Source organism: Pinus tabuliformis, chromosome 6 (genome assembly GCF_031772625.1).
Source record: "Pinus tabuliformis cultivar Carrire ecotype Pingquan chromosome 6, CPIR1, whole genome shotgun sequence".
In the NCBI taxonomy this organism is placed as follows: domain Eukaryota; kingdom Viridiplantae; phylum Streptophyta; class Pinopsida; order Pinales; family Pinaceae; genus Pinus; species Pinus tabuliformis.
In genome coordinates this window covers 1,934,248,557-1,934,269,660 of record NC_142292.1, presented here as the reverse complement: position 1 = coordinate 1,934,269,660, position 21,104 = coordinate 1,934,248,557, and positions in this window count along the sequence as shown.

Sequence of the window (21,104 nt, the reverse complement as noted above, 5' to 3'; positions counted from 1 at the left end):
GCATTTATTTGACTATCTTTTCTCTGTTGATAAGGTGTTCTGGGTTTAGTTTACTATTATTATCGATCTGGTTACTGCAACTGACTGGGTGATTCACTTGTACTTGATGATCATTTGATGTTCATGGATCCAGTTTGAAAATTTATGAAAAGTGATCCTTGAAAGAAAAGAAGTAGGGGGTTGTAGCTCCCTTCCAGGAGAGACTGGAAAATGAGAGAGAGTTGTAGCTCTCTGCAGATTGCAGCCTGCATACTGGTAAAGGACTGCACCAGTAAAAAATCATTGTAAAAGGAGTTTCTAATTTGAAAGAAGATAGAGACATATTGCAGCAGGTGGTTTTCACCCACATTGGGTTTCCACCTTATATCTGGTGTTCTTTGATTCAAAGTACAACTAAGGAAGATTTATTAAAAGAACTTGATAATACTGAGTCAGCCCCCCTCTCAGTATTATTTCCAACAATTGGTATCAGAGCAGGTCCTCCAAAGAAGCTTGATCGCTTGAAGGAAGATCATTCATCATGAACAACTACAAGAGGGAAGCATCAATCAGGCCACATATTTTTGATGCAACAAACTTCAATTATTGGAAGGTAAGAGTTACTGCCTATCTTCAATCTCTTGGTACAAAAGTTTGGGATATCATAGATACAGGCTACACTTTTCCTTCAACTACTCCTACAGATCCGGCCAAGAAGAAGAAATATGAAACAAATGCTAAAGCAGTCAATACTCTGCTGGGATGCTTATCTCAAACAGAATTCGTGAAGGTTATGCAATATAAATCCGCAAAGGAAATATGGGACAAGATTGTCTTGAGCTACGAAGGAGATGAACAGGTAAAGCGTGCTAAACTTCAAACCCTCGGGATTCAGTATGAGAATCTCAGAATGTATAATGATGAAAGTGTGGCTAACTATTTCCTTCGGGTAGATGAGATTGTTAATTGCATGAAAAACTTGGGTGAAGAAATAAAAGAGGTTATTGTGGTTGAAAAAGTTTTAAGATCATTGTCCCCCAAATTTGAATCTAAAGTGTCTGCAATAGAAGAAAAGGAAAATCTACGAACTCTTACTATGTCTCAGCTACACGGAATTCTAACTGCCTATGAAATGAGAAAAGGAGGTCCATCAAACAGGAGAGAAGCTGCTTTCAAGGCTTCAGGCAAAGGAGACTACTATGAAGCAATTAATGCGCCAGAAGAAGAAGAAGAATCAAATTTTGTCAGAAATCTTCAACGGGGTACTGGAAGGTTCAGAGGTAAGTTACCTTTTAAATGTTTTGCTTGTGGAAGAGTAGGTCATTATGCTGCGAAATGTCCTCATAAGGATAAGATTGACAAAGGAAAGGAACCTGCTAGATGGAACAAGAAAAAGAATGCAAAAAGCTACTACACTCATGAAGATAGTGATGGTCTATCAAATAGTGATGAAGATGAACGAGGTAATGGCTATAAACTTTTAATGGCATTTGAAGATGATGATTACATGGATGCTATAGATGTGGATAGCCTTTATGAAGAAATTTCTAGACTCAAGAGATGTATAGAAGAAAAGAATATGATCATTGATACTCTACAATTTCGAATTGATGAAAAAGAAAAATATTTTGAAAAATTAGAAGGTGAAATTGTTGGTCTTAGAACAGAGATTGAGAAAACAAAGGCTATTAATCTTAAGTTTGTCAAAGGATCTGAAACTCTGGATGAGATCATCAATGTACAGCGTTCTCCACTAACCAAGACAGGTCTGGGGTATAATGGAGAAACTTCTCAAGCATCCACCTCAAAGAGTTATCTTGATGCAGCAAGAAGGAATGAGCAAAAGCACAATGGAGATCACCAGGTAAAGCAGGGACGAATTACATCAAGAAAAAACAAAGAGTATCAGGTAAACCAGGGGCAATCCATCTTAAGGATGAACAAAAGCTACAACTAGCCACAGGTAAAATCCTCTCAATTTGCTTCAAGAATGGATGACAATAGGAATTACAATCATTTGGCCAGAAGATTTGATAACCGCAGAAGTTTCTTCAATGGACAATGCTTCTCTTGCCATAACTTTGGTCACAAAGTAGCTCAATGTGTTGCATATAAAACAATCATGACTAGAGAAGCTCAAAAACAAAGAAGTATGATCGGGATTACAAAAAGGACCTATAACAACTTTTCGGCTCTTGAAAATGAATTTGAATGTTCTATTTGCAATAACTTTGGTCATGAAGATTCTGAATGCAGGAGCAGGTTTCAGCAGACAAAGGAACAAGCCTCAAGCACCAAAACATGGAGAATAAAGGAACCACAAACAGAAAGATGTGGGATATCATTTTATGCAGAGGGACAGGAAAATCTATGGTACATTGACAGTGGATGTTCGAAGCATATGGTAGGTGATAAAGAAAAACTTGAATCATATTCTGCTTTAGAAAAGGGAAAGAAAGTTTCTTTTGGAAATGATACTCCTGCAGCTATAAAAGGAAAAGGCACTGCTCAGTTAAATGAAAAGGTCAAATCTGGAAATGTTTTGTATGTTGATGGATTGAAGCATAATCTTCTGAGTGTCAGCCAGATGTGTGATCAAGGAACCGAGGTGATATTTAGATCAAATGGATGTCTTGTTCGTGATCTTGATACAGGTAAAATGGTGATCAAAGGTGAAAGAACTCCAAATAATCTATACATATTTGAAGAAGGACAACAACAATCCTATCTAAGCAAGGATGATGAACACTAGTTATGGCACCGGAGGTTGGGGCATCTAAGCTTTTCACAAATAAGGAAAGCATGCAAATATCAGGTAGTTCGCGGTCTTCCAGATATCAAAATTCCAGACAACACCATATGCAAATCATGTCAGTTTGGAAAGCAAACCAGAACTAACTTTCTAGAGAAGGAAGGATCAGCTAGCATGCCTCTTGAGCTTGTACATACAGATGTTTGTGGACCATTCAGGAAAAGGACACCTCGAGGAGAAGAATACTTGATATTATTCATTGACGATTTCTCCAGGTTTGTCTGGTTAGGACTTATGAAGCACAAAGATGAAGCATTCGAAAAATTCAAATCCTTTAAAGCCTTGGTTGAAAATGAATCAGGATACAAAATTAAGTGCCTCAAATCCGACAGAGGTGAGGAATTTACCTCAAATGAATTTTTTGATTTCTGTGAAGAACATGGGATAAGAAGAGAATTCTCTACAACTAGAACTCCTCAGAAAAATGGAGTGGTGGAAAGAATGAACAGAACAGTCCAACAAATGGCTCGTGCTATGCTTGATGAGTCTGGAACTCCCGCAACTTTCTAGGGTGAAGCTGCATATGCTGCGGTTGTTATTCTCAACAAAACAAATGTCCGGGTGAACAACACTCAAACCCCTCATGAGCTTTGGTATGGTGAGACTCCTTCGGTAAAGCACTTCAAAATCTTTGGGAGCAAATGATATATTAAGAATACTGATGAGCAACTTGGCAAACTTGAACCTAGAGCAGATGAAGGCATTCTTCTTGGTTATTCTCCACACAGCAAAGCATACAAGTGATACAATAAAAGACTTGGAAGAATTGTTGACAACATTGATGTAGTGGTTGATGAGAAGGGATACATTCCTAGGCAAGTAAATCATGAAGATATCGAAGAAGATGAAGACTACCCTCAAAGACAGAATGATGAAGAAGAAGAACCTCAAGAAGAACCAGAAGAGCAGATAAGGATAGAAGAGAAGACTCCATCCAGATATGTTTAGAAGAATCATCCAGAATCTCAGATTTTGGGGCAGAAAGAAGCAAGTGTACAAACAAGAAGAACAATTGCAGAAGCTTCAAGCTATTTGGCATTACTCTCTTCCACTGAACCAAAAAATGTGAAAGAGGCATGCAAAGATGAATGTTGGGTCAAAGCAATGGATGAAGAACTTGAGCAGATCGAAAAGAACAACACTTGGGAGTTGGTTCCTAGACCAAAGGATAAGAATGTTATAGGGACAAAATGGGTCTTCAAAAATAAATTGAATGAAAATGGAGAAGTAATTAGAAACAAGGCCAGACTTGTTTGTAAAGGGTATGCGCAGCAAGAAGGAATAGATTCTGAAGAAACTTTTGCTCCTGTTGCAAGACTTGAGGCCATCCGAATGTTCCTTGCTCTCTCAAGCTTTCAAAACTTCAAAGTATTTCAAATGGACGTGAAATCAACCTTTCTGAATGGAGACTTGGAAGAAGAAGTATACATTGAGCAGCCAGATGGTTTCATTCTTGGAAATGATCCAAATCTTGTATGCAGATTGAAAAAGGCTCTCTATGGTCTCAAACAAGCTCCAAGGGCTTGGTACTATCGTTTGGACAAATATCTTCATCAACAAGGTTTTTCAAAAGGATCAACGGATAGCAATCTTTATATAAAATTTGAAAATGACAAATTGCTAATACTTGTTGTGTATGTAGATGACATTATTTTTGGCAGCAATGAAGAAGCTATGAGTCAAAGCTTTGCCTTGGTAATGCAGAAAGAATTCGAAATGTCCTTGCTGGGAAAACTGACATATTTTCTTGGTTTGCAAATCCAACAAAAAGAAGGAGGGATCTTTTTGTCTCAAACCAAGTATCTCAAGAAGATTTCGAAGAAATATGGCATGGAAGATGCAAAACCAGTATGTACACCCATGGTCACAGGATGTAACCTCAGTGTAAATGATGAATTAGCAGCAGTGCATCAACCAACCTACAGATCTATGATTGGAAGTCTACTTTATTTGACAAGTACCCGACCAGACATAATGCATGCAGTAGGAATAGTTGGAAGATTTCAGGCAAATCCAAAGGAAACTCATCTTCAGGCAGTAAAGAGAATCTTCAAATATCTTCAAGGAACTCAAAACTATGGCTTATGGTATCCTAGAGATACAGATCTCACACTTCATGCTTATACAGATGCAAATTGGGCCAGAAGCGTGGATGATAGGAAGAGCACAAGTGGTGGTGCATTCTTTATGGGTTCCAGATTAGTATCTTGGTTCAGCAAGAAACAGAGTTCGATTGCCTTGTCTACAGCTGAAGTGGAATATGTTGCTACTGCATCTTGCTGCACTCAACTCCTTTGGATGATGTAGACCTTGCAGGAATTTCAAATCACTTGTATACCACCCATCTCCATCTTATGTGATAATATAAGTGCAATCATCATTTCAAAGAACCCAGTCATGCATTCAAAGACCAAGCACATACCGATCAAGTATCATTTTCTCCAGGAACAAGTACTTGAACAAAAGGTCAAATTGGAATATGTTCCTTCTAAGGAACAAGTTGCTGATATACTCACCAAACCATTGCCCAGGTGTTATAGACATTTTTGTGACTTACAGCATTGAGCATGAAATGTCCATAATTTAAGGGATCCAAAGTCCCTAAACATGTTGTTCCTACCCCTAGAGGAACAAGGCTATCTAACCACAACAATTCACAGAAGTTCTCCTCCTGAAACCACTCAAAAACAAGTCAATTCAGGATCATGTCAACTGCTCCACTGAGCATCTGCGCTGAATGTCAACTGCTCCACTGTCTACCTGCGTTGAATGTCAACTCCAACAAAGGCTACCTGCGCTGAGCGAGTTTGGACAAGTGGCAGGCTCATTCCTCAATGTGTTAATGCCCAGGAAGCTTCCAAAATGACACTTGCATCAAGGAATTCGACTAGTGATGAGAAAGAGGCTCCAAATCTCCAAGTGGAAGCAAGAACCTCCAAGTGGACTCAAGAACTGAGAGAGGGAGAGGACACTAGTCAGATCTCAAGCTGACTCATCCTCTTTCCAAAATAACTATATATAGATATCTCCTCCATGGGATCTAGAGGCTGGAATTTTGTTATTGCAAAGAATTGCTGTTGGTTTGAGACTAGAAACATTGGGTGCTTAATGCTTTGAAGGGAGCTGAAGAAGGAATTCCATTCTGCTGGGAAGGAGATGCTGGATTGGAACCCTTTGGGTTGTATCTCTTCCTAAACCCTGTTATCAATCAATAAAGCTATCTTGGTTCTTTCCTATATGCTGGTGTATTTTGTATGATTGCATTAGTGTATTTGATTTGCTTCTAATCCTGAATCATTTATGAATATGAATATTTGCCTTTGTGTTGTGTTCTTCTCTTGTCACAAGTAGTTGTTCTCTTATCACAGGTAGCTGTTCTCTTGTGATCTCGTGGAAATCAAGTAGCTGTTCTCTTGAGCAAGCGAGGAGGCAAGTAGCTGTGAACACCCAAAGAGAAGAGGATCTAGATCGAGGGACAAACAGAAGACAACGGTAAGTCTATCGATCTCCCCTCTTTCACATTTCATAAAGGAAGAAACCAGTGTAGATGTACTTGTTTGTTGCTAAGGCACTGTCACACCTTAGGTGGATAGGATCGTCCTGCATAGGCATTTTTCCCCACAACAAATTGGCGACTCCGCTGGGGAAAGCTTGTTTATTCATTTCATTTGTGTTTCTGTCATTTGTTTACTTCATAGACTTGACGGCAACTATCGAACTGCATCTTTCCCGGATGCAAAGTAGAAAGTTGCTGCTTTGATCCAGTTGCTGGACTTGTCTATGATCTAAACAATGGATCCACAAATGATTTGATGATCCTTGTGATAGTCTTTAGTACCCTCTCAAAGAATCCCTCTGTTTATACCTTGCTTATGTTTCTGATTTGGCCTGAAACAGTTGATTTTTGAGCATTTTGTGACCCAGAACCCAGGGGAAACGAGAGTTTCTCCTTTAGCGCAGGCACTGTGAAGGCAGTCTGCATTTCAACGCAGTTCCCGTGAAGGCTACCTGCGCTGAATGTCAACTCCACAGTGTTAGACTTGCGCTGAACCAGTTTAGCCTTGTGCAGCTGGGGTTCTCTGCTGTCCGTTGCCCTGTTCTAATCTCTGTTTTTTTGCAGCCTTTAACCAGGATAGGTACCAGTCTGATAACTCCTTTTCTTTGCTTAGATTCCGCCTCCTTTTGTACAAAAATACTGTGAATGTTTTTATGTGTTTTTGGCATCATTTACAGTTTTCCTTTGCATGAGTAAAGTAGTCATCCTGTAGCCTTTGATTCAGATCTAATTGATGGTGATCTTAGAAGAGAGTTCATTGGCTGTTTGCAGATTGATTATAGGTTTACTTTGCTTATTGGTTTGAATTTATCTCTTTTGAAATATCAAAACAAGTCTTTATTTCGAAAATCGTTAAGTAGTGTAATCTCTTCTACCTTCTCTGATTTCAGGAAAAAGTGAACTTGTTTTTATTGATCATTTTAAAAGCAAATTCAAAGTTGTGCAAAAAGCTTTCTTAAGGAATTTATACTAAGAAAGTGGAAAACAAACACCTGCATTGTGCATTTTGCATTTGATAGTTTTCATGTTGGATTTAGGGAAAGTGCATTAGAGTGTGTTGATTGCTCTTTGAGAAAAGATAGTATTTTTCTTTTCCCTTAGTAGCTAGGATTTTCAAGGTTGAAAAGATAATAAAGCTTGCTTATCATCTTAGACTGCATTTAGGAAGTTGTATCATACATCTCGTGGTGAACCTTGAAAGGAAAACTTTAAAAAGATCAACCTAAAATAAACTGAATGAACCTAACAACGCTTTGTAACATAACACACAACATAGAGGTCTAGGCTAGAGACGTGTTCCGGCGTCGTTAAGCCTAGTGACTGTCGATCTTGTGGAAGGAGGGTGATTCCTCCTGAGGGACGATAGCGCTAGTACGGATTGTGCTCCCACATACCGTCGCGTATATATTGGGAGACCCCTATAGGCATATATCTTTTATCCTTAGGAATCCGTGTCGGCCGCCCTACTGATCACAATGCAGTGAACACATCATTCACGAAGATCGACCGCCCGTACGCTAAAAAGTATTCTGTGGTTTTGCGAAAAGTTTGGCACACCCTCTGCCTAGAACTCCAGAGCAGTTTCTTTTGGCCTTTTTCAGACTCTATAACAGAAAAACTCCATCCGAGCATTTGTCACTTCGGGCTCGTTAAAACATCGAAGGAGACTAGAGTCATCTTTAGCTTTTTCTCGACTCTTTAAAAGTGAAAAGGCAAGTTGTGTCTAAAGCATCTAATAAAATTCATTCAATTCAGAAACACCAATTTCCCCTTTTTGTATTTTGGTTGATCGAGTAATCCGCAATCGTGGAAGAAAGTCAATTGAAACCCCGTCGTTCGCGGAGGCTTACGAGTCAACCGTCTTTGTCTCCGGAATCGTAAACAGTACGGACAAAGCGAACTCGTTTAACCGGTTCAAAATCTCCTATCAAAGTTAGAACAAGTGTTCAAACCACATCTGAGATTCCAGTTACTCCAAACATTTCTGGAAACCCTGCCTCTATAGAAGAAGTTCAACAGCCACAGAGGGACAGTAATACTAATCCTAGTCTGGGGGTAAATACTTGCGTTACTGAACCAGTTCCATCTGTAACCGGTTTAGAGAGTCTTGATCCCCAAACAACTGTCGCTGTCGATTCAACCCCTTCTTCGGAACCAGAAATATTTTATGGACCTGACGGTCTTCCTCTTCCACCGGGTTTGATTGCGATAGAGGAAATTGTAGAGGATCCGCAAGCAAGTACTCCAACCCATTTTGGAGTCGGGCTCACTCTATTTCCTTTGTCAGAAATTAATCCACCACAAGTGGAAGTTCCTGTAGAATCGCTAGGCAATCTATTGGATAGACTCAAAATGTCTGAGCAACCGTCAACATCTAGGACTGTGTCGAACGACACAGCGACAGCAAAAGCCCCTACCGTCACTCCGACAATGTTTTCCGGCATACCATCTGTCCCAACTAGCTCACAACTGCTAGAAGGAGTCCACCAAGGGACTATTTCGACAGTGTGGTCTGTTCCAGTTTGTTCATCCAGAATAATATCCGGCAACTCTTATGTTGAGACTCGCTAGATTGACCCTTTTGGAGGTCAGTTTGGGCAATCCAGTCCCCAAGGACAATCAATCACCTTGAGTTCCGGGTTGCTACCGTATGGGGGGCAGTATGCCTTTTCATTACCCCCTCCGGGAGGGTATCCATACAGGAGTTCACAACAATATTCAGGTTATACTGGAATTACATCAAGTGGTTGGGTACTTATGATACCTCAACAACCAAGGGTTGTATATTCTATGCAACAGTGTGTACCTATGACGAACATCCCAACCACACCGACTATTGTAACAGTGTCACAAGTTCAAGCGATGCCTGTTGCATGTCAACCTCAAATTTCTCAGGTTGTAATGCAACGACCCCTTGATCATGGGTCACAACCACAATCGCCAACTGGTGGGGCAACACAGGCCCAAACGGGTACAATTACCCCACACCTTGGTCCAACGGTTAGCATAGCGCAACAGAACATGGCTTCACAACCATGGCTGGTGCAATACCAACAACCACAATTCCAGCAAGTGTACCAAGGTTCTGAGCAGCAGATCTTTGCGAACAGTGGACAACCGTATATTCAAAACGGTCAAAACCAACCACTTTACAGTGGTCAAGTCCACCAACCGTATCAGTCGTACCAACATCAATTACATTATGCTGGTATGCAAAGGTCAACTGCTCAAGCGATTCCGTCGTACCCTAGTTATGCTTCGCCTAACCTGAATCAACAGTTACCATTCGTGGCAACTTTAGAGTTACCCGATTTACACCGGTTAACCAACGATCCGATTTCTTATGCCCCTTGGTGGCCAGCGATTCCTCACAAACTTCCATCTGACATTCCTAAATTCAATGGAAATCCAGGTGAAGACCCATCGAATCACGTGATGACTTTTCATCTATGGTGTTCATCGAACACCCTAAATGTGTTGGAAATAATACTGAGAGGGGGGGTGAATCAGTATTATCAGATCAATAAAACTTTTTCAATGCTCAGAAACATATACGCTACTTCAGTTAAGAGAACCAGCGTGTACACGCTACTGTGTCTAAGGAAAACAGCGTATAACCAGAAAACTTATAATTCAGTTAGTTTATCTTCAGTTAAGTGCATGAGGTCATTATTCACCATATTAAGAGTAAACAGATGCAGTATAACAGAACAGATCATCACACAAAAACCACACACATGAACACCATGATATAAGGTGGAAACCCAATGTGGGTGAAAACCACCTGCTGCAAGTCGTCTCTATCTTTCTTTAATAAGAATTTCAGTTTACAATCTTTTGTACTGGTGCAGCCTTATACCAGTACGCAGGCTACAACCTGCAGAAGGCTTCAACCTTCTCTCGTTCTCCAAACTTCCTTAGAAGGGAGCTCCAACCCCCTTAGCTCTTGTACTAGCTAAGATACTAGTACGTAGGTGCTGGCCTACAATCTTCTTTCCTTCAGGTACCACTTTTCATCAATTTTTAGACTGGATACTCCTGAAGCACAACATTACAATCTGAAGACCATGATTCATTCACAAATCATATAAAACAACCAATACTAGCATCATCAATCTTTGAATCACTGAACCACTGTAACCCTGTCAAACCCAGTCACCAGAACACAGAGCAGACTACAGAACTCTGCAATATCAGTCAGATCTAGCTGCAACCCAAAAATCAAGCTCCAAAAGATATACGCTACTACTATGAAGGAAACCCGCGTATACACGCGGTTTTACCGAAGACAACCTGCGTACAGATCTAAAAATAATTTTTCATAACTTGCAGCTGTACCAGATTTCAGTTATACCCAGAACATAACATTGCGTCAGTATGTAGATCTAGAAATTCGCATAATCAACCATATAAAGATAGTTCATTTCAAACCATTTGATCCCGATCTCTCCTTAGATCTTGTTCTCCATCAACCGATGAGTTCTCTCCTTAGCTCAGATCAAGCAATACCCCATCAACCAATAACCTGCATACTGGATCTAATACTTCATCAGATATTCAAGACATTTCAGATACATTTGCCTAATGATCTTCTTCTCCTTATATAGCCTTAGGCTTTGCTCAATACCGCGAGCCAAAACCATAGAGATCCAAAACCATCAACTCAAAACTAGGGATCGACACGTCCGTCGAGACACCATGGTCCGAAACCATAGGCACAACTTCCAAGGAATAACCGCCACGGACCAAAAAGGAGTTTTCCACATACACGCGCTTTTACTGAAGCCAACCTGCGTGTACACGCGACTTGGGTTTGATGAACCTGCGTATATGAATTTTCTCTTCTTCTTATAGTCTGATCATCAATTCCTTGCTGCTGACCTTCTGCACTATGATTTGTCATCAGTGAGGTTTTCCATCAAGGACAACACTTGTCTCATAATGCCAACAATCTCCCCCTTTGGACTTGATGGCAACCCCAAGATCCTTAGAATCATTCTCCCCCTTTGTCATCAAGGGAAAAGGGCTATGCTCCCCCTGAGTACATGTTGATTTCTCTGCTCTGCTGTGCTGAACATGCTCCCCCCTGCATGTAGGCAAGATCTGCAAAAGATGTTCTTCAAATGAACCAAGACTTATACATCATAAAGGACCTTCCTATCACCAAAAGACTCAATGCACGCATTCATACTCCCAACCAAGAGGAGATACATCAGAAATATAATAACCAATAACATTACATCATTCATCCATCCCAGGCATAGTGGGGAAATCATAGGCCGTTACATGACCTTGACACTATAAAAGAAATATGACATAGAGACAACAAATCTAGACCAAGACTTCTGAAAGATACCAGCAGTATCTGATAAACATCTTTTATATCAGCAGCCAAGATTTCCTTCTGAGCTCCTTCTCGTGAAATTAACACCAGTTGTGAACTAGGACCGAAAGCATCTAAATGCCAACAATGCTTTATGAGACTTTAAGCTGCTCCCCCTGAATCCGTGCCTGCTGTGCCCCCTGAAACTGTGCCTGAAGAATTCTGGCACACCCATCTCAGACCTTCTCCGACCAGAGTCTGCTCTTGCTGTTCAGAACTCCATATACGTGATTTCTCCTGCAGAAAACGGCGTATGCACGCGGATATGCTTTCTGCAACACGCGTACCCCATACACGCGACTTTCCCTGCATAAATCGGCATATATACGCGGATATCCCTTACGAAACTCGCGTATACCAACTTTTCTGTAGAACAGACAAGCTTTAACAGCAGGATGAAGCATCCATTACTCCCAGCTTTTGTCTGAGATATTCAAAAGTTTCCCTGGGCAGCGGTTTTGTGAGAATATCAACAACTTGTTCCTTAGAAGGAACATACTCCAACTTGACCTTCTGCTCAAGCACTTGTTCCCGAAGAAAATGGTACTTGATTGGTATGTGCTTGGTCTTTGAGTGCATGACTGGATTCTTTGAAATGTTGAATGCACTTGTATTATCACATAAGATAGAGACTGGTGGCGTGCAAGTGATTTGAAAATCCTGCAAGGTCTGCATCATCCAAAGAAGTTGTGTGCAACAAGATGCCGTAGCCACATATTCTGCTTCAGCTGTAGATAAAGCAATCGAACTCTGTTTCTTGCTGAACCAAGATACTAATCTGGAACCCATGAAGAAAGCACCACCACTTGTGCTTTTCCTATCATCCACACTTCCGGCCCAATCTGCATCTGTGTAAGCATGAAGAGTGAGATCTGTATCTCTAGGATACCATAAGCCATAGTTTTGGGTCCCTTGAAGATACTTGAAGATTCTTTTGACTGCCTGAAGATGAGTTTCCTTTGGGTTGGCTTGGAATCTTCCAACAATTCCTACTGCATGCATAATATCTGGTCGTGTACCTGTTAAGTAAAGCAAACTCCCAATCATGGATCTATAAGTTGGTTGGTGAACGGCTGCTGATTCATCATTTGCACTGAGGCTGCATCCTGTAACCATGGGGGTACAAACTGGCTTTGAATCTTCCATGCCATACTTCTTCAAGATCTGCTTGAGGTACTTGGTTTGAGACAAGAAAATGCCTCCTTCACTTTGTTGGATTTGCAATCCAAGAAAGTATGTCAATTCTCCAAGTAATGACATTTCAAATTCTTTCTGCATAACCAAGGCAAAGTTCTGACTCATAGTCTCTTCATTGCTGCCAAAGATAATATCATCTACATACACAACAAGTATTAGAAATTTGTTATTTTCAACTTTCATATAGAGATTGCTATCTGCTGATCCTTTTGAAAAACCTTGCTGGTGAAGATATTTGTCCAACCGATAATACCAAGCTCTTGGAGCTTGTTTGAGACCATAAAGAGCCTTTTTCAATCTGCATACAAGGTTTGGATCATTCCCAAGAATGAAACCATCTGGCTGCTCAACATATACTTCTTGTTCTAAGTCTCCATTCAGAAAGGCTGATTTCACGTCCATTTGAAATACCTTGAAGTTTTGAAAGCTTGAGAGAGCAAGGAACATTCGGATGGCCTCAAGTCTTGCTACAGGAGCAAAGGTCTCCTCAAAATCTATCCCTTCTTGCTGCGCATACCCTTTACAAACAAGTCTGGCCTTGTTTCTAATTACTTCTCCATTTTCATTCAATTTATTCTTGAAGACCCATTTTGTCCCTATGACATTCTTATCTTTTGGTCTAGGAACCAGTTCCCAAGTGTTGTTCTTTTCGATCTGCTCAAGTTCTTCATCCATTGCTTTGACCCAACATTCATCTTTGCATGCCTCTTTCACATTTTGTGGTTCAGTGGAAGAGAGTAATGCCAAATAGCTTGAGGCTTCTGCAATTCTTCTTCTTGTTTGTATTCCTGCTTCTTTCTGCCCCACAATCTGAGATTCTGGATGATTCTTTTGAACATATCTGGATGGAGTCTTCTCTTCTATTCTTGCCTGCTCCTCTGGTTCTTCTTGAGGTTCTTCTTCTTCATCACACTGCCTTTGAGTGTAGCCTTCATCTTCCTCAATGTCTTCATGATGAACTTGCCTAGGAATATATCCCTTCTCATCAACCACTACATCAATGCTGTCAACAATTCTGCCAAGTCTTTTATTGTAGCACTTGTATGCTTTGCTATATGGAGAATAACCAAGAAGAATGCCTTCATCTGCTCTTGGTTCAAGTTTGCCAAGTTGCTCATCAGTATTCTTAATATAACATTTGCTCCCAAATATTTTGAAGTGCTTCACCGAAGGAGTCTCACCACTCCAGAGCTCATGAGGTGTTTGAGTGCTATTTACTCGGACATTTGTTTTGTTAAGAATAATAACCGCAGCATGTGCAGCTTCACCCCAGAAAGTTGCGGGAGTACCTGATTCATCAAGCATAGCACGAGCCATTTGTTGGATTGTTCTGTTCATTCTTTCCACCACCTCATTTTGCTGAGGAGTTCTAGCTGTAGAGAATTCTCTTCTTATCCCATGTTAATCACAGAAATCGAAAAATTCGTTTGAGGTAAACTCCCCACCTCTGTCAGATCTGAGGCACTTAATTTTGTGTCCTGATTCATTTTCAACCAAGTCTTTGAAGGATTTGAATTTTTCGAATGCTTCATCTTTGTGCTTCATAAGTCCTAACCAGACAAACCTGGAGAAATCGTCAATGAATAATATCAAGTATTCTTCTCCTCGAGGTGTTCTTTTTCTGAATGGACCACATGTATCTGTATGTACTAGCTTAAGAGGCATGCTAGCTGATCCTTCCTTCTCTGGAAAGTTAGTTCTGGTTTGCTTTCTAAACTGACAAGATTTGCATATAGTGTTGTCTGGAATTTTGATATCTGGAAGACCACGAACTGCCTGATATTTGCATGCTTTCCTTATTTGTGAAAAGCTTAGATGCCCCAACCTTCGATGCCATAGCCAGTGTTCATCATCCTTGCTCAAATAGCATTGTTGTGGTCCTTCTTCAAATATGTATAGATTATTTGGAGTCCTTCTTCCTTTGATCACTGTTTTACCTGTATCGAGATCACGAACACAACATCCATTTGATCTGAATATTACCTCTGTTCCTTGATCGCACATCTGACTGACACTCAGAAGATTATGCTTCAATCCATCAACATACAAAACATTTCCAGCTTTGACCTTCTCTTTCAATGGAGCCACACCTTTTCCTTTTATGGCTGCAGAGATATCGTTTACAAAAGAAACTTTCTTCCCTTTTTCTAATGTGGTATATGACTCAAGCTTTTCTTTGTCCCCTGTCATATGCTTCGAACATCCGCTGTCAATGTACCATAGACTTTCTTGACCTTCTGCATAAAAGGCTATCCCACATCTTTCTGGTTGTGGTTCCTTTATTGTCCATGTTCTGACATTTGAGTTTTGCTCCTTCTGAATTGTCTTCCGGAACCTGCTCCTGCATTCAGAGTCTTCATGACCAAAGTTATTACAAATAGAGCATTCAACTTCATTTTCAAGAACCGAAAAGTTGTTATAAGTCCTTTTCATGGTTTCAGTCATTCTCCCTTGCTTTTGAGCTTCTCTAGTCATGATTGTCTTGTATGCAACACATTGAGCTGCTTTGTGACCGAAGTTATGGCAAGAAAAGCATTGGCCATTAAAGAAAATTCTGCGATAATAAGATCTCTCATCCAACCGATTGTAGCTTCTATTTATTCTTGCAGCAAATTGGGAAGATTTTACCTGTGGCTGATTGTAGCTTTTGTTTGTCCTTAAGGTAGTTTGTCCCCAAATTTCTTGATGTTCTTTATTTGTTCTTGAGGTAAACTGTCCCTGATTCACCTGATTACTTTTATTTGGCCTTTGCTCGCTTTTCCTTGCTGCATCAAGATAAATTTTAGAGGTAGAGGCTTGAGATGTTTCTCCATGATATCCAAGACCTGTCTTGATCAGAGGAGATCGCTGCACATTGATAATCTCATCCAAGGTTTCAGATCCTTTAACAAATTTAAGATTAATAGCTTTTGTTTTCTCAATCTCTTTTCTGAGACCAACAATTTCACCTTCTAGTTTTTCAAGATGTTTTTCCTTTTCATCAATTTGAAATTGTAGAGTATCAATGATCATATTCTTTTCTTCTATACATCTCTTGAGTCTAGTAATTTCATCATAAAGATTATCCACATCTATAGCATCCATATAATCATCATCTTCAAATTCCATTAACAACTTATATTCATTACCTCGTTCATATTCATCACTATTCGATAGACCATCACTATCTTCATGAGTGTAGTAGCTTTTCTTATTTGTACTCTGTTTCTTGTTCCATCTAGCAGGTTCCTTTCCTTTATCCTTATAAGGACATTTTGCAGCATAATGACCTACTCTTCCACAAGCAAAGCATTTAAAAGGTAACTTACCTCTGAACCTTCCAGAACCCCTTTGAAGGTTTCTGACAAAATTTGATTCTTCTTCCTCTTCTTCTGGGACGTGGCTTGCTTCATAATAATCGTCTTTGCCTGATGCCTTGAAAGCAGCTTCTCTTCTGTCTGATGGACCTCCCTTTCTCATTTCATAAGCAGTTAGAATTCCATGTAGCTGAGACATAGTAAGAATTCGTAGATTTTCCTTTTCTTCTATTGCAGATACTTTAGATTCAAACTTGGGGGACAATGATCTTAGAACCTTTTCAACCACTATAGCCTCTTTTATTTCTTCACCCAAATTTTTCATACAATTAACAATCTCATCTACCCGAAGAAAATAGTTAGCCACACTTTCATCATTATACATCTTGAGAGTCTCATATTGAATCCTGAGAGTTTGAAGTTTATCACGCTTTACCTGTTCATCTCCTTCATAGCTCGTGACAATTTTGTCCCATATCTCTTTTGCGGATTTGTAGTGCATTACCTTCATGAATTCCATTTGGGATATACATCCTAATAGGGTACTGACTGCTTTCGCATTTGTTTCATACTTCTTTTTCTCAGCTGCATCTGTAGGAGTAGCTGAAGGAAAAGTGTAGCCTGTTTCTACGATGTCCCAAACTTCTGTACCAAGAAATTGAAGATAGGCAGTAACTCTTACCTTCCAATAATTGAAGTTTGTCCCATCAAAAACCGGTGGCCTAATTGATGCTTCTCTCTCGTAGTTGCTCATGATGAACGATCTACCTTCAAGCGATCAAGCTTCTCTGAAGGACCTACTCTGATACCAATTGTTGGAAATAATACTGAGGGGGGGGGTGAATCAGTATTATCAGATCAATAAAACTTTTTCAATGCTCAGAAACATATACGCTACTTCAGTTAAGAGAACCAGCGTGTACACGCTACTGTGTCTAAGGAAAACAGCGTATAACCAGAAAACTTATAATTCAGTTAGTTTATCTTCAGTTAAGTGCATGAGGTCATTATTCACCATATTAAGAGTAAACAGATGCAGTATAACAGAACATATCATCACACAAAAACCACACACATGAACACCATGATATAAGGTGGAAACCCAATGTGGGTGAAAACCACCTGCTGCAAGTCGTCTCTATCTTTCTTTAATAAGAATTTCAGTTTACAATATTTTGTACTGGTGCAGCCTTATACCAGTACGCAGGCTACAACCTGCAGAAGGCTTCAACCTTCTCTCGTTCTCCAAACATCCTTGGAAGGGAGCTCCAACCCCCTTAGCTCTTGTACTAGCTAAGATACTAGTACGTAGGTGCTGGCCTACAATCCTCTTTCCTTCAGGTACCACTTTTCATCAATTTTCAGACTGGATACTCCTGAAGCACAACATTACAATCTGAAGACCATGATTCATTCACAAATCATATAAAACAACCAATACTAGCATCATCAATCTTTGAATCACTGAACCACTGTAACCCTGTCAAACCCAGTCACCAGAACACAGAGCAGACTACAGAACTCTGCAATATCAGTCAGATCCAGCTGCAACCCAAAAATCAAGCTCCAAAAGATATACGCTACTACTATGAAGGCAACCCGCGTATACACGCGGTTTTACCGAAGACAACCTGCGTACAGATCTAAAAATAATTTTTCATAACTTGCAGCTGTACCAGATTTCAGTTATACCCAGAACATAACATTGCGTCAGTATGTAGATCTAGAAATTCGCATAATCAACCATATAAAGATAGTTCATTTCAAACCATTTGATCCCGATCTCTCCTTAGATCTTGTTCTCCATCAACCGATGAGTTCTCTCCTTAGCTCAGATCAAGCAATACCCCATAAACCAATAACCTGCATACTGGATCTAATACTTCATCAGATATTCAAGACATTTCAGATACATTTGCCTAATGATCTTCTTCTCCTTATATAGCCTTAGGCCTTGCTCAATACCACGAGCCAAAACCATAGAGATCCAAAAACATCAACTCAAAACTAGGGATCGACACGTCCGTCGAGACACCATGGTACGAAACCATAGGCACAACTTCCAAGGAATAACCGCCACGGACCAAAAAGGAGTTTTCCACATACACGCGCTTTTACTGAAGCCAACCTGCGTGTACACGCGACTTGGGTTTGATGAACCTGCGTATATGAATTTTCTCTTCTTCTTATAGTCTGATCATCAATTCCTTGCTGCTGACCTTCTGCACTATGATTTGTCATCAGTGAGGTTTGCCATCAAGGACAACACTTGTCTCATAATGCCAACAAAATGATGATTCGATAAGGCTTCACCTTTTTCAGAGGACATTAACGGGTCCAGCGGCAAAATGGTATATTGAATTACCTAGAGCCTCGTTCGACAATTTTAGCTCCCTAGCGACGACTTTCTTAACCCATTTTCAATTACCGATAAGGTATGAAACGGGAACCGAAATATTAACCAACTTCAAGAAAACAACTGCCACTCATATATCTGATCATATACATGAGTGGCATCGTCATCGTAGGATGGTGAAAACATACGTTCCCGATCAGCTGTTAGCTGAATGGTTTATAAAGTCTTTACTTCCGGCTATAACGGAAGATGTGGCAAAGGGAGGAGTCATAACAGAGGAGCAAGTTATTGCTCGTGCACAATGTCTAGACATAGTTTATACTCAGTCCGGCACGCTCTACGACAAAATACCTGATGCCCCTAGACCGGAATTTTCAATTCCTCCTGCTCCTAAATCCAATAGTGACTCTCATGCCGGTGATGGCGTGATTGGCACGACGAACACGAAATCGATAAAGGCTTCGTCTAAGAAAGCCCGTAAGAATTCAAATCAAAATGCAAAAGAAGAAGTTCTTGCTTCGGAAGTAAATGTCGTATCAGCGGATAAAGGCAAAGAAACCAATGAACCAGGAAGCAAGAAGAAGAAAAACAAAGGGAAGAAGAAGAAACAGGGTGAGTCATCTCCTGGAAAAAATTCTTCAAACCCTCCTAGGAAAGGGAAACAAAATTATCCATGTCAAATATGTGATGAGGAGGATCATTATACAAGGAATTGTCCATTCAAAGCTGAGTTGAAGAGGTTCTTTAAAAGTTCGCAAACCTCAGCTGTGTTAACTGATCCATTTCCCAATCCAGGTCAAAATCTGTTTGATAGTGGAAATGCTTCCCCGTCGCAAGTACTTATGTTGTCAGTTTCAAAACAGCAGAATGATGCTTTGATTTCGACAAGGAACAAAGATTACGGGAATCCGCAGCTATCGAACGACAAAGGTAAAGATCAACCAAGTAGTTCGACAACAACTTCGACAGAAGTTGTACCGCCCATCATTCATGAATTAACAATAAAACCGCCAAAGGGAGTAGTACACAAGTCGACATTTAATCCTCGCGCCAGGGCGGCGCAACATTATAACATAGTGGAAGATTTGGCCCAATCGCCATCCGCTATGTCGACTCTTGAGGTACTACAAAATTGCCCATCCCAAAGGCAGGCTTTGTTATCAGCTATTGGTGGGGTTGATCCTAAGGATTCCAATCTTGTATCTTTTTATCACAAAGGATACGATCCTCAATTATCGGCTCAACTAGCTTTCCTTATTCAAGTGAAAGCCCTCAACAAAACTGTTCACAGAACAATTATTGATGAGGGGGCATCTACATGTATTATGTCGATGAGTTGCTGGAAAACTTTAGGATCTCCAACCTTGTCGCGATCTTCGACGACATTAAAAGCTTTCGACGGAAGGACTTATACCCCGTATGGTATCCTTAATAACTTGAAGGTTGAACTGGGAGGAAAAACAGTAGAAATAGATGTTGAAGTCATCGATGGGAATCTTGACTACAACATCCTACTGGGAATACCATGGATCTATGCCATGGCAGCTGTTGTGTCGACTTATTTTAGGAAGATCGCATTCCCGTTTGAAGGAGGGATTATGGTCGTCGACCAACAGAACTTCCTCCCTAATGGTTCACAAGTTATAGGAAGCATTCCCATGATCCATGAGAGCAACCATTCGCTTCAAGATATCGGAGTAGGCCTACTGAAAGACCCCACAATGATGGGAACTTTCGCACTTCCACCTCCTATATACATAGGAAATATAGCATTAGTAGCAACCTACAACATGATATCTTCCACGAAGGTCGCAAAAGACGATGTCGACATGGATCATGCAATGGTTTTGCCCCCAAGCCCTATAGAAATATTGTAGCAATCAATGTTTCGGGCATGGGAGGCGAACCCAAATCAATGCTCGTCAAGCGTTTGGGTAGATAGGTCTAGAGAATATGGTACCCCATTAGATCCTTGGTCGAAAGTACATGGGACTCACGAAGGAATTCTACAATCAATGTTTATTGAGGGGGCACCATGGAATGATTGCCACCATCGTTCCCTTCTTCAGGAGTATGAAGAAGATACTCAACATGACCTTTATCACCCTTCAATTTTTGAATTCCTATCAAATACTGTAAATACGGTGGATTCCGAGCGAAACTTATCCAATATTGAAGAGACTATAGCCATAAATATCTCGACTAAAACAAATGTTGTAGAGAATATTTATGTCGGCAAAGGTTGTTCCCCTTCAGAACTGGAAATATATAACGCTCTTTTTCGCGGATTCAGAGATGTCTTTGCTTGGTCATATGATGAAATTCCAGGCATTGGCTTGAGTATTGTTGAACATGAAATTAAAATGTATCCTGATGTCAAACCAGTAAGACAACGGCTTCGGCAGGTGCACCCCAAGAAAGCCGCTGCCATTAAGGCGGAAGTTGAAAAACTCCTCCATGCTGGATTCATCTACCCGATTCCTCTAACCGATTGGGTATCGAATATTGTCCCTGTTATGAAGAAA